The 15,234-nt window shown below is 42.6% G+C and overlaps 1 protein-coding gene across 2 annotated transcripts in view; it reads left to right on the top strand.

Moving 5' to 3' along the window:
• Positions 1-5,056: 5,056 nt before the first annotated feature.
• The window catches only part of TSPAN14 (tetraspanin 14), a 35,329-nt gene continuing 25,151 nt past the window's right edge, over positions 5,057-15,234 (top strand). The window contains exon 1 of one of the 2 annotated variants that reach the window (XM_015633406.3): positions 5,057-5,157. The gene's annotated coding sequence lies outside the window, so the exon portion shown is untranslated. Of the gene's footprint in view, positions 5,158-5,612; positions 5,812-15,234 lie in introns of those variants that run through there. The other variant, XM_015633405.3, reaches the window with a different exon arrangement.

Here is a 15,234-nt window from a genome sequence, read left to right as displayed (position 1 = left end):
TACATCTGTGTTTCTAGAAGGCTACACCCTGTCAGCCTAACTCTGAGATATTGCATTCAAGGCATGCCACTATGTCTGCACAGTGAATTTCTTTTTAGTTCACTACTGGCTCTAGATCCTCTAAGTCCATGTGATTCCCTGCAAGGAAGATAATTGTAGCTCAAGGGCAAGTTCCTTTTTGTATTTAAGATTATTTTAAAAAAATGTGCATCCTTATGGATGAAATTCTGACATTTTTTTGTAGTATTTATGTCCAGTTGAAACTGATTTTAACAAAAATATTTATATGTTCTTCAGAATTTGTTCTTCAAAGTTCTCAGAAACAACACTAGCAATGAGGATTTTGAGTGATTTATAGGTTTCATTTGGAAACTAAATAGAAATTGGTCTCATGTATGCTACTATCAGCTGAAATTTGTGTTTGACCATTTTGGGGGATGGAGAAAGGAACAGGATTTGGAGAGTACAGCAGCAAATTGACTCTGTGATATGGACTTCCTCTATAAAGACTCTCCTCGGATCCGTGAACAGGCACACAGAATCATGAAATAAAGAATTGTTCCTGAGGGATTCTTTTCCTGGGTTTTACCGCTGAAAGGCAGTACTGGTATTGTGTGCTGCCACAAGGGCCCTAAAAAGTTCAAAGCATTGTCTCAGTGTCCACTTGTCTGCAGTCAGCATATGGATACTTGGGAGTGCAAGTGGGAGGAAACACAAGAAATTCTAAAAACAATGGATGTGAGCTACAGTTTCCTACAGTTGCAAGAGATTATGAATAACAAAGATCTTATGGCAGGAGTATTCTTGCTTCTGTAGAGTTGAGTTTTCTTTCTCATGGGAAATAGAAAGCTTTGCCATTTGCAGAGAATACATCTTGCACAAAGAGCAGCAAAGGAGGTACTGATCTTAGACTTAGACCTGCATTTCAGGCCTTGTCCCAAGGTCTGTTTGTGCATTTCACATAAACATGAAATGAGAAAGGCATAAACAGTCCTTGGAGTATGGGATGGAAGCCAGACGAATTCCAAGAAATTGAAGATAAAGTGGAGTGCCTGTACAACCTGCAGAATCTGGGAGTATCTTCTTAAAATTTTGTGTACAGGCAACTGCATTCTGCCCACTCTGTCAGACTGGCTGCCCAGTCAGACTGCAGGGAGCCTTAGATAATGACAAGGGTGCCATGGGGCTCCAGCCCTGCTCAGCATACCCAAAGGGAGTGGAAACAGAAGCAGGAAGCTATGCTGTCCAGCATTTGAAATGTTCATTTGAAGTGTAATGGCTGCCAAACATATAAATCACTAACACTACAACATGCTAAAGTGTTCCTGTAGTGTAAAAACATTTTTAGACCCACAAATTTTCAAGTTTATTAAAGTACTCATGGAAACAGAAAGTTCTTCGCCCTGGTAGGTTCCCCAGAGGGATCTATACAGAAACCACATCAGACCAAGATATTTTCCTGCTCTAAACAGCTTTATTTCCCTTAAACAGTTAATGCATGTCTTGATTTGAAAGTTATATAAGCTTTCCTGCATTTCAAAGTTTTATAACCCTGTCTTTCAGAAATCAAGTCAAAATTTGGAGCCCTAGAAGGTCAAAATGACATTTGAAATAGTTCTGAAAAATTGTTATTGATAAATCTGATTTTTTTTTCAAGCCAACCCTGGGATTATTTGGAGGTGACTCATCCTTTCTGAACCCCAGACTGACAAAATAAAAATGTGAAGGATAGAAAATAAGTGGTACATAGGAGCTAGAAACAGGTAATTACCATTGTAAATGGGCTAACCCAAATAACTAAAATTACAGCAAAATAGTAAAGGAGGAACAAATTAAATCTAACTGAATTTCCAATACTGCAGTCTGAATTTAGAATATTTATTGAAAAAAAAATATTACAGTTGTTGATTTTTGTTGTGATAACAGCTACCTCTGCTGGCCCAATTCCTTGTATGCATTTAATATTTTTTTTTCTTTTAACACGACATGTACCCAAAATCTAAATCACTTCTCCGCACATCAAATATCTCATCATACTTCAACACTCATCTGGTTACTGGAAACTAATAACTAAAAGTTTGATTGTTATTCTGAGATGTGCATTTTGCACCCATGCAGTATGATATTCTATTTATTTTCATCTTTAAGGCTGAAGATAGGTCAGTAGGAAAGTGCACAAAGTGCAAGGGTAGGGCTTGAGAAACATTGCTGTCTTAATTTCTCTTCAATCAATTTTTCCTTGTTTGTCAGCCCATTTATCTTTTTTTTTTCAGCACATAATCGAGATTAATGAAAATATTTCAAGAATGAAAATGCTGTGAAGTCAACCATGTAGGTGTAATATAGGAAAGTGTGTTTTATTTCAACTTTAGGGATCACCAGTTGTGTTTTCTATTTGCAGTGTCCTTTTGGGGCCATGATAAAAATGGTCAGGCTCAGAGGGTGTTTTTGGTTCTGCATTTTTGTTTCCCAGTGCAGATTTTCTGTTCCCACGGCTGTCAAATTGCCTGCCTTTTGTGCCATCTGCAAATATCCACGAGGCGGGAATGCTAAGGGTTCCCTGCCATTTTCTGATGCGTTTCCTGTGATGCACTGTGGTAAAAAAAAAATAAATTAAATAAATAAATAAATAAAAAAGCAAGTTTCTCTCCGCACCGCTGGATGTCACTGCTACCCAGCCAAAGTGCAGGTGAGCGGTGAACCCGAGGGGTTTTCTGCAGTAGGAGATTTGCTTAACAGGTTCCAGGAACAGACCACTGTAGGGTCCGATGCGGCTGGAGGAAAGCTGTTGGAAAAGACATCTATTCCTGCCATCTTTTTCACTTGTATGGACGTCTTCCTTTCAAGAAGAAGAGATCTGGAAGAAGGATCGACTGCACTGACTGACACAGTCTGTGGTATATAGATATTTCTTAGTGGAGGGAATAAATTATTAACAGACTCACTGTAATACTTAGAAAATTTACCCTGTTGCTCTTTTGTGGTACTGATTTAGGCTCCTGCCGGGGTGTGCGTGGCACGGGCTGTCTGGGGCAGATGGAGGGGACAGGAGCAGAGAGGCGCGACAGTCTCTGGGGAAATGCTGTGGGACTGAGAACAAATTTAAGTCACCGATTCAGCCTGATGCCCTCGAATTTTATTTGGTATCTGACCAGTTCCATCCTAGTTTATTACTCTTCTAGTTGTTCTCACACGTGTTATAAAGGCTTTCCCTAAAATATTTCTGCTTTCTCATTTAGGTCCAGCTACTGATTTCTTTGTATTTGAAGTTGCTTAAGGTCTCTCAGTAGCTTCTGTGGGCTTTGTTTCCTTGCACATCCCTCTCTCTTAACCTCATAATTATCAAAACCACATGACAATTCCAACTCTAACTCTGGTTTCCAGATGCCTCCCTCCATAAATAGATTTTTTTTTTTTTTTACACTAAAAAATGGTATTTGGTGATAATGTTGAACATGCACAGTGGTAAACAGTTCTGGTCAGACCATTTTCCACCAGCTACTCCTCATGATGATTTCATTAATTTTAGAAAACGTTTTGCAGTAGTCAGAGGAAAACAGTATTGACAAACCATACATTGGCCTGTACACGTTAACTTAAAAAATCAGATTTCCTATTTTCATTCCTGCCAGATTATTACACCTCTTACTACTGAAGTGTCTGTCTTTTAAAAGTGTTTCAATTTGCCTTAGCACTTAGTTAATGGTTTCTGTGATGGATGAGATTTTTACTCCAATTTTCTTGGCAACACAGTGAAGCACTGTGCGAAGATAATGTCAAAGGCAAATAAATGGGGCACAGAGAGGCTGTTCGAACCAGCTCCATGCTAACAGTGAACACAGTCAATTCAACTATGCTGTGAACTGCTAACACTAATCATTTTACAAATGGCAAATTGCAAGAGAACCTTATTTTATCGACAAATGCCCTTCCTAATTCTACAGTCCTTACATCCTAAAGCTGCTGAATTTCCCTGAAATTTCCCATTTTCCCTGTTGAATTTTAGCAGTTAGTATTACACCATCTTCCTGTCTCTTACAGAATTGGCATACTAGATCTTTCTGCCTTGGCTCTGGACCTCCTGAAGATGTGACTCAGTGCTCTGAGATTACTTCAGTACTTCTGAGATGCAGAAAGGATCTCTTCTAGTTCTTCTTACCATCTGATAATCCAGTGATCTTCCTCAGCTCCCCTTCCCCTCTCTTAGATTCTGCTCAAAATTCCAGTAGTTCTTCTGCCATCTCCTGTCAGCTTTAACACTCAGTTCAATTTTGCTTTGGTTTCTAAGAAGTCTTGAGCAACCTTGGGGGAGGCTGGCAAATACTCTCCCTCCCCTTAAAAAAACAACAATAAGCAAAAATCCAAACCAAACCCCCCATTTATTTAAATAACTGCATGTAGGAAATGAGAAGGAATCTTGATCGTGTGAGCGGCAAGTGGGTGACACACTGGTGTGTATCTGCTGTCTCAGACATCAGAAGAGCATGGGCGAGGGGAACTCTGCATTTACTATTAATTCCAGCAGGCTTTTAGTTGTCAGCTTTGATGAGTGGAGAATTAGTACACTAGAGAAGTGCTAAGCTCACATCATTTGATTGCTCAACAGTCCCTTTCACTTCAGTGCGATTGCTGTTCCTTTGTGAACGGGTTTGTTCCTGATCCGGGGGGAATAAGGAATTCCTCAAAGTCCAAGGAGCAGGTGAAGAAAATGTAGACAATGTAAGGCAGCCTGTACGAACACGTGTGGTGCTGCACTACCTCCCCTGGCCTTTCCTTCCTGCACACCAATGTATTTTCATAGTACCGGAGACATTAGCTTTGCTTTCTATATGAGGAAGGGAATGAAGGTGACAGAAATGTTTCCTTGTGTCAAGAGGGATCACAAGGTGTGGAAAGGGAACAGAAGGAAAGCGTGAAGGTTGGGAGCCGAGCGAGACGGCAGGGGAGCATTTCCCACCTGCCAGGCGGTGGCTGCCTCAGCTGGGAGCTATCACTCGCTAACTACACGGGTTAAACAGCTCAGCTCCCCCTTCCCCTCCCTCCTCTCTTCTCAGTGTCTTTCCCGGGAGGTGTGAAAGCTCTGGGACGCCTGAAGACTCGAAATACTCTTCGGGGCCATTTTATTTCATGTCTTTCCTTCGCCTTCCGGCTCTCCAGGTAGGCTCGACCGTGCCTTCAGTACTACTCAGCGTGTCCCTGCCACGCCGGCTCCAGTTCGGAAGCCCTGCGGGGCTGAGGCGCGGCTGAGGGCTGTACCGCGCTCCCGCAGCCGGGCCGGGCTGGGCTGAGCCCCGTCCGTAGGGCCGGCCTGGGGGACGCGGCCTCGCCGGCCTCGGAACAAGTCCAAGACAACAAAGCCGAGGGCCTCGCCGAGGGGCCGCGCTCCCCGGGCTGCGGGGTCGGCACCGTGAGGGGTGGGGTCAGCCTCCGCCCGGCCCCGGGCTGCTCGGGGAAACGCCTGCCAGGGGGTCACAGCGGGCGAAGCCGGCGGCAGCGGCGGGGTCCGGAGCAGAGCTGGGCTTCCTGCACGCCCCCTTTGTGTGGAGCACGGCTGCGTGCGGAGCGGGCGTGGCCGGGACGTTCATTTCCGCGCTGCCTCGGCCCGGCGGGAGAGCGGCGGGGCGGCCCGGCACAAGGGCACGCCTGGCGGGCACGCCTGGCGCACCGGCCGAGCTGACGCGGGGAGGAGGCTCCGGGAGCGCCGCCGTGTCCATGGACTAGCCGAGGCACCGGAGGGACCCCCGCCTACGCCGACCGCCGCCTCGCCGTCCGCCCAGCTCGGCAAAACTTAGCGAGCAGGCTGCTGCCCCGGTGAGTCCCGGCCCAGGCGTCCGCCCGCCGTCTGCCCCGGGGGTCGCCCCGTCCGGAGTGCCCCTTTCTCCCTCCGTCTTGTAGCCCCGGCATTTCTGTCCTGTCTCCCTGGAGCGGTCTGCTCCCTGCAGCATCCCGGGGGGCTGGCGGCCAGCGGGCCGGGCGGGGAGCAGCCCTCCGGCTGCCGAAGTTTCCCGGCAGCGCGGGGCTATGGCGAGCCCCTGCCATTGTCCTTGTCCATTAAAGGAAGCCGGAGAGGCCGGGTGAGGCTTCCTCTGGGAGTTCACGCTAGCTTGTCTCGTTGAGGTGCCACGAGGGAAAAAAAATAATAGTAATAAAAAAAAAAAAATAGAAAAAGGCCTTTCGGAGTGCTGCAGCCAGAGTTTTCCCGCTCCGTTCTCCGCCGTCGCCCCGGCTGCTGGCAGACCCTGCCCTGAGCCCAGGCTGCTTAGGGGAAGCAGCGGCGCAGTGAGTGTCAGGATTGAGGCACCTGACTAATTTTAAAAATATTTTAACTTTAATTGCCTGTAGGCTGTGGTAGTGAGCGACCTCTCTTGACACCCTTTCAGCCTCCTGCCGTAACAGGCCCGTCCGTGGAGCGCGGGGGTACCAGAGGTGATGCTCCATGGTCAGATCTGTTTTGGCTCTTGTTTCACCTTCCGTGCTCTTTGTAGACTTAGCGGTTTCGAGACATTCCGAATTAAAAAAAAAAGTAATAACTAAAATTCCCGAAGAAACCTTAACTCATGCTGTAAAAGAAGCCGCTTGCTTGGGTGTCTTTTCCTTTCTTTAGTTGATCTTCCAAGGAGGTGAAGAATATTTTAAAATAACTGGCAGGACAAAATTCTTCCAGCACTGCTTTTTAGTTTAGTTGGGTTTTTGTTTGCTTGTTACAGTGACATAAGTCTTGTGACCTGGAACTCTGGATAAAATGGAAGGAAAGCAGTTCTTAGAGAATGGAAACACAGGGTGTGTTGTTCCTAAGTGCACTCTGTTGAGATGATCCATCTCTGTCTGTCTCCATCAGGGAATAAGGCATCAGTAATAAGACCCTTTATACTCAAAATAAATGCGTGAAACTTGAAATGCTTTGGTGTGGATGGCTGAAGTATTAGCACTATCTCCTTGACAGGAGAATTGTGTGCAGAGAGAGTGGATCAGGTGGGAATTCAAGTCTAGTCATTGGTGTGAAGTAGGAATGAGCTGTAGCAGAAACTACTTTGTAGCATTTGGTTTGTGTTTTTTGGTTTTTTTTTTTAAAAGGAATTCAGGACACTTGTGTTGGTAGAGTGGTGTTCTTTATCCTTTGGTTAATGACACTGGAAGAAAGTACTTTTAGGGTGTGATCTATATCCTTTTAGCTCTGCTCTTGGAGGATATACTATAGTGTTGTTGCCTGTCCTTAGAAAGTTGTCTTGTTCAAAACTATAATGCCACTGAAACAGGAATTTTTAGAAATAGCTTCCCAAAAGTCTGGAAAAAGTGCATTTATATTGAAAAAACAATGTGCAAGTAAGTTACATGGTTGGCGTTTTAGGTTTGTTGATCTTGTTTTCAGATGGACTTGCTGAAGGTGCAGTCTAAATTGCAATCATGGAAAGCTGATTTTCTGGGTGGTGTGTTCTCTGTATGATTTTTTTTTTTTTTAATGTAAGTTGATCCAGTTAGCTTCCTTTGTATTTGTAGCATTATCTCCAGTCCCCAAATCAGAAGAAAACTCAAGTCTTGCTCTTGTTTCTGGGCACAGGCTTTGCCCGACAGTGCGCTGTAGACAAACTAATCTTACTGTTTCCTGTTTAAAGCCTCTTTCCTGTCATTCCTGCCTCCTTGTGGGGAGCGGGTGGCAGAAAAGAAGGAAAAAGTGTGATCTCCTGCTAGAAGCAGTGTCAGTGCTCACCTTCATACAGGTGACATACATAACAGGACTGCAAGGGGGTGTGTTCTGGGCTGCCTTTTACTAGCATTAGGCCTTGTAATACTTAATGAAAGGACCATAAAAAGCCCTTGTTCTGAGCCCTAAGATGCTGTTTAATTGGGGTGCTTTCCTTGGTATTGAAGGTATAACTTTTTGCTCTTGGGTGCAGCAAGAAAATTGTTGCCACAGTGTCTTGTGAATTTGGTTATATCTGGATGATGAATGAGTTTATTGTATGCTTCTAATGAATAACTGAGGAATATTGGATTGCTTTGTTTTGAGGCTTGGTGCATATAGGTAAAACCTTACAAAAGAAGGGCCTTGTAAAACACTGTTTAGGCCTTGCTAAGCTAGCCTGATAAGTTCCCATGAGAATAGAATCCTGTAACAGTAGGAGTTAGCATAACAGTCTGTTCTTGTAAAATTACAGTTCACACCTGTGAAGAGGAGGATCCTACCCTTGAGAATCCTTGAAGAAAATATGTAAACATCTGGGTAAAGAGAGCCCTAGCCCATATGCACACAGGCACCTTCTAACCAATAAATGGAGTGGCAAGAAACTTAAAACAATTAGGATTAAACACTATGACTTTGAGAACTGTATAAAAATAGGCTGTAACATCAAAGTATGGCTTTTGCCGCTGAAATTTTGGAGTGTTGTGCCCATCACTGCCTGATTCTCACAGTGAGAGGCTGACCTCTGATTTTCTTAGAGGGTATTTTTATTTAGTTTATGAAGCTTTAGTGGGTGGCTATTAGTGTGCCACTACCTGTAAATGTGTGTTTGGAAAAAAGAGGAATTTTTCTGCTGATGAACTGCTACAACTGATTGTCATAGTCTATCAAGTTTCTCATTGTGGATTAGGTGTGGCACAGTTTGAGCACTGATAAGTGTGTTTTGATCTCCCTGTGTTAGTTCAGAATTCTCACTGGGGTGTACGTGAGGGGAAGTGGAGTTGACTGAGCGATTGTCAAAGCTGTTCCACAGATCCTCCCTGTATTCTTTTTTGCTTTTACAAAAAGTTTCACCTGGGTGGGGTATGGAAAAATCTGTGGATTCCAGTCAAATTTTAGTTGTGAGCTCTCTGTGCCATGTTGCTTTGCACTGTGGCTTCCTGTGTCAAAACTTCCTCTTTTTTGGTAGAACAGACTTTCATACTTTGCCACCTGTGGTGCTTTTCTAGGGCTAAGATGGTTGCAGTTCACAAAATCCATGACCATGCTGTGGTTCTCATTTTGCTTCAAGCTGAAGGAGCTCAGATAAAGTAAATCAGACGCTCAAACAGTAAATGGTGCAGGCTGTTACTAAAGGGGCATTAAGCAGAAGTTATTTCTAGATACAATATTGTATTCTAGATCCAAAGGATGGTTGTGTGTCTTCCTCTCTGGTATTGCCTAAAGTCTCTGGCTCTTCCAAAGCTGTGCTGTTGGTGGCTTGGGTGGAGCTACTGATGCTGCCTTCAGCCCCCCCCCCCAGCAGAGGCTGAGCAGGAACAGGATCCTTCTCCTTGATCCTTTGGCTCAATCTCAGACAAAAGTGTCTTGTAAAGGTCGAGAATAATGTCAGAGGTAGTCTAAAGCTTATCAAGGTTAGAGATGTGTGGATTTCAAAGAGTAATAGTTTGGATCTTCCCAAGAATACAGGAATCTGAATTTTGATTTAGCAATCTAAAAATAAGGGGTGGGGCTGAAATGTCTAAGCTCTGATGAATTAATTTGAAATGCAAATTTAACTACTTAACTGTAGCTGAATGTCGTATTTGAAATTGTATTGTAAAACAACTTTATTCTGGGTAAAATCTGCTTTCAGATGGTCAGTCAGCTTAAAAATCATGGTTGAACAAATTCTTCTATTTTGGGAATGTCACACATGAGGATAGTAGCAAAGTGCAGGTGTTGAGGATTACCTGCAAAAGTGATCCTAAAAAATTGGATGTATAAGAGATTGCGGTGTTTGCAGTTAAAACCTCTGCCTTGAATGGCTAGGCTTTTGCTAAATTTTTTCACCAATCTGACATAAATCTTGTAATTGAAGCCCTCGGAGAGAAGAACCACTCTGCTTGATTATTCACATGTGAATTCTGTTACCACTTGTGCAGAAAACCTTTAACAAATGAAAATAAAATATGCTGGCCACAATAGGAACTATATCCAAACCTAGGGCTCTTAACCAGGTTTAAAAATAAATGGTTTTTTTTTTCTGATTCAAAGTGTGCCTCAGCCCATTTGGCAGGGGGGAAGGGATCAGCCCTTGTTTTGCTTCAGTGTTTCCTGTCTTTCTTCAACTCTTTGGGAGCCAAACAGTGTTTTGTCCTTTTCATTGCAGCACAATTTAAGTATGATACATGTGAGTGGAATTTCTGCTCTTATCTAGGGTGAATGTTTACCTGTGTTTCTTCTGAGAGCTCTTTCTGTGTCATTGTCTTTAGAAGTTGTGTAAACTTCTAAAGAAGTTGGAAAATCTTAGGCCTGTCTTCATCCTTAATCCAAACCTGAGCGGGAAAGGCAAGCGTGTAATAAACACAGGACTCTGCTTCTCTTTGATCCTTGTAGTAAGCTTTATTGAATGTTGTCTTGGTATTGTAAAAGAGCTTCTGTGGTATTAGAAAAGAGCTGCTCTCCATTTTATGCTCCTGAGCTAGAGAACAGGCATTTATAAAAAAACTGATAAACTGATAAAGGTCTTCCATGGGAAGACCTGTCCTGAAACCCCCTGATGTAGTTGGGGCTCTTTGGCACTAATTGGCTCAGGCATTTGATGAGCCTGTGTGTGCACATGAGCTTTTGGCTTTAGGGCTTGTTTTATTTTGGCATTCTTGTTCTATTTCAGGCAGGTTGTTAGTGTACAACCCCAAATATGTTCAATTGACCCAACAGCCCTTTCCAGAAAGCTCTTTTCCTCTTTTAGCAGTTTTTGTTTCCTGCTCAAAGACTAAATAATTGATACTTGAGTGTCTCTGGAAAGGAGCTTTAAATAATTGATGAACTTGAAGGTAACAAAGTCAGGTGTTTGAGTTGCTGCACTTGGATCTACAGGATAAAGCAGAGTATTTGGAGGCAGCTGAATGCTGTGAATCTTAATATTTTTAAAAAAACTTATTTGTTCAGCTTGACAAGTTGTGTACTCTTGCTTTGGGGCATAAAATGGGCACTGAAATACCTTCATTGATATCTAGAAACTTCTGAAATAGAAAACAAAGGGAGTAACCTCAAGTAATTTGGATCTGGAGACGCCTGAGAGGTTGGACTTTGGTCTTTATGTGACAGCAGCCTTCTGACTGGCAGGGTATGGAGTTGATTCTTTTGATGCATATTAGGCTTCATGGGGCTGAAATGCACCTGCAGTGGTGTGGCTGTATCTAATAAAGGGTAAAAACAGCAAAGCTTTCTACCCTGCCCTGGGTGCTAAGTTACTTCGGTTTGGCTGCATGGCAAGCCTGTGGAGCAGGAAGGTTTGTCAAAAAGATTGTCTGACTTGAAACTAATAGAAGGCAACTGGTGAGGTGACTCTTGGAAAGTGACAACAAGGTGGCTTTCTTTGCTAGGTGACCGCCGTGGTGAGCTTGCCAAGGATATGTGGACAAAGTGGTCATAGCAGTGATCTGCTCCTGCAAAAACAGAGCCTGTCCAGCTGGGGCAAGTGAGAAGGGAAGGTACAGTTCAGCTCTGTGGTGTTGTTTTGTCTGAGCTGTGCTGCTTGTGTGGCTAGTCTCACTGTATTGTCAGCCCATTCAGATGGCTGTTTCCTGTGTTGTCACGTTTTTTCCATCAGGAGGTGTGTTTCTCGTTTTACTGACGGCACGGGTTAGGAAATGTTTGTGTCTAAGCTCTGCACCTTCTAATTCTGCTGGCGTGCTTGTAATGAGCTGTTGCAGAGACTGAGGTCTGTGTTGGAAGGAGCACTGACTGCGTCCCTTCACAGCCTTTGCTGTGATCTCGAAATGGCACATTGTTGTTCTTGGCATCATCTTGAGAGGTGGAAAGCCTGTTTCTCCTCCCTCCCCAGGGGCGGATGCAGACTCTGGGCGAGACAGTCAAGGCTTTCTCACGACCTGCCGGAGAACTGGCTTTTGGGGGAAGGGCTGGAGCTGTTCAAGCACGGGCTTGTCCTGAAGCACCATTGGTTTTTGTCTTTTTTAATCTTTTTCCCTGTGATGTGGTAGCATGTGCAGTGTGCTCTGTGAACCTACTTGCTATAACTCCTGAAGCATTAACTTGTTCCTGGGTGTTTGGGCTGAGACATTTATTCTGCTGAAGTACTGTCAGTGCTTAGGATTATGAGACATTTGCGAGGGCTGTTTTGTCACATCTTTAAGACTCTCCAGCGCTGCCTTAGAGGTTTATCTTTTAGTTGGGTTTTGCAAGTTTCACGAGTGTGTTTCTTTACCAGAAAGGAGGTAAAGAGATGAATTACATGGTGGTTGAGCTGTCTACGTGGCCACAAAGAGCCGTTTTCTCTTGTGGCTTGTAAGCTGGTGATTGTCGTCCTTGGCAAGTAAAATGAGGCTGTCCTGGTTGTGTTCCGAATGCAGTTGCTGGAGGTGGAAGGCAGCAAAAGAAAGCTTTGAGAGCATTGTCCCCAAACCCTCCATGCCTTTCCCCAAAATGTAGTGTTCCCCGGTGCCTGATTTGAAATGAGTGCTCCTTTGGTGTTGAAAGCAGAGGTCCTGGTAATTGGGGTGGGAGGGGAGGAAAAAAAAAAAGAGGTTTCATGGATTGAACTCCACATCTTGTTTCTGTGACATGGAGTCAGCATTGTTTAACCAGAATAAGTGGTGATTGTTACTACTGTTATCCAGCTACTGCAGTAATTTCTTAGCATTTTTAATTTCTTTCTCATTACTGGAGATCAGGTTTCAACCCTGGAATTTTTCATTTTTTAACTAAGAAATACCTTGATCTGATTTAAGCTGTTAAAATAAATGTCTCTTTTATTGTATGTAATATATATGTTTATATAGATAAATTAATATATGGGAATATTCAGTATGAAGGCTAAGAAATATGGTGTGAATGTAGATAGACTGCACATAATATCCAAAGCAGGGAACATTTATAAGAAAGCAAACCACAAAACCCAAAGCAAATTATATGCTCATCACTTCTTTGTTGTATATTGCTATAATCAGTCTCAGGGGTTTTTTTTTTCTCATGGAAAAGGAAAATGAAGGTATCTTCTTTTAGACTGAAGTATAACTGGGGACAGAACAAGTGGCATTCCTGGAAGTGGAGAAAAATCCCAGTATATATAAAAGTTTAGGATGTTCTCTGAAGAAAGAGTGTATTTGTCAACAAAGTTGGTAACTTTCTGTCTTTTTTTTTTAATGATATGATATGAAGTGCTGTAGCAAATGGAGGGACTGTTTCTGTTTTTGAAATCTTTTGGTCTGTGTGGAGGTATGGGAGGGAGCAGAGAGTAGGAAAAAAGTTCTGTTACTGTTGGATTACTAAATAGAAGTAAAAATGTTCCCCAAACTGGAAGTTCTGGCTTCTCAGATAAGATATTTACTTTGTAAGGCTTCCAAAACCTTTTGTTGGAAGGGGAAAAAAAATCAAATTACATGCTTCTTTTAAATAAAGACTGAGTTTTGCCGTGCAACTGTTGATGTTGCAGAGAATGGGTGTGTGTCTGCTCTCATGAGAGGTAGTAGAAAGCAACTGAGAAGTTTGGGTCAGCTAAGATTGTTCTGGTTACTTGTTCTGACAGGTTGTGCGCCCTGGGGTGTATAAATTCCTGCTCAGAATGACTAATTGGCTTCTAGGTGCTTCCCAATACTTGAACTTTCTGTGAAGTAAAAGGAAAGCATGACTTGTAGCTTCCTGTGTATAGTGAATAAATTGCAACACAGGCAAGGTCCTATTCAGATGAAACTGATCAATATCTGTATTAAAGAAAGTTTTCATAGATACATAATATTTTTCTAAACTTTTCTAAGATGTTAATGAGGCATCTCTTGAGCTGTAGTGATAGTATCTAGTGTTGTTTTCATTTACTTTGATGTATTCAACTGAGTTTTAACTCCAGAGGTTTATGTAATAGTGCTTTTGATAAGATCAGTGAAGGCCCTACATCCTGTGCTCCTGCTCTTCTCTTTATTTCTTAACTATTAATAAAGATCCTTACAAAATGATCTGTCTCTCTTCTACTGTGTTCTCCTTATGTTTGGAAAATTGCTGGCTTTTAGATGAGGTTTACATGTAACGTTTCCTTTTGTGTTTCCTGTGCTATCTCCTTAAGTCAAAATGCGGAGTATATGCTTTGTTTGCAGTCAGCTACTTTGAGCAGATTTTCCTTGAACTAGGTAAGAGATCCTTGCCTTTTAGTTGACACCTTTGTCAAGCACCTCTGTACGCTGAAGCAGAAACTACCTTATCTGTTCAGTTACTACTTCAATGATTCCAGGGTCAGTGGGGCAGAACTAGCATAAATGCACTAAAATTCTGTGGATAATTGCGTTGTGCCTCTCTTCTGTGTCAATAACTAAAAATACTAGTTTGAATGTACATTGTCAAGACTTCCATTGTACAGTGTCCTCAGCTGGCATTCTGACTGGCTTGTGTAAATGAAAATACAGGATCTTTGGAACTTCTTTTATTTTGTGGATTATATTGTTAATATTAGTAGTAGTTTTTTTTGCTGAATAGGAATAAATACTTCTTCACATACATGGAAGCAAGGCCAACCAACTGTGTCTTCTGTATGAAAACAGTGAAAAGTGAAATTGATGGAACTGCTGTTGGTTGTCCTTTGTTACAACTTTTGAATTGCTGTGGGAGCAGTAATGAATTCTGCTTGCCTTTTACAAGTCTTTAGTGTAGTTCTGTTAGTTTAAGAAATCAAATGACCTGAAAATATTCCATGAATCATAGCTTGAATAGCTCCTTGAATTACAGTTGTGCAGTGTAGAGCCTTTATGCCAAAGGATTAGTGATGTAAGTCAAGTGGGCAGTTCAGAAGAGGTTCTTGATGACCATGTAGCTTATTCCCAAAAATATGGAGTATCCACTTTATGAATGTTACTGAGTTCTGAGCACTTACATGGTATTTTGGATGCAACTCATCCCCACATAAGTAGTGGCTTGGCCAAAAGTGCAGCATAACAAGTGTGAGGTATAAAGACCTGGAGTGGAGCTCTTTTGAATTCTGCTTCCTTGTTTGGGGTTTGGAAACACTGGTGTATGTTTCTGACAGGTTTTCCTAAGTTGTAGTTGGTGATGCAGTAATAGAATAAACCCTGGTCACTGAAACATGAAACCCTTCCCAATAGGTTGGGGGTTCGTTTTTCACTGAGGGATTGTTTTTTAGTGCTTACAGTGGAGCAACTTCTGCTTGAAATATTCTTTGAGGTCTTTGAGTCTTCAGCACAGTACAAAATAAGGGTCTCAAAAGATGATGTCTTAAGAATTGTCTGGCTTTGGCCACATTTTCCATTGAGTTCTGAGATTTTTTACTTGCCATTATTTTTCTGGTGAAACAGGGATAACCTATTAATGATATGTCTTTCATA

This window comes from Parus major, chromosome 6 (assembly GCF_001522545.3).
Source record: "Parus major isolate Abel chromosome 6, Parus_major1.1, whole genome shotgun sequence".
Taxonomy (NCBI): Eukaryota; Metazoa; Chordata; class Aves; order Passeriformes; family Paridae; genus Parus; species Parus major.
This window is presented reverse-complemented; position numbering and strand designations above follow the sequence as displayed.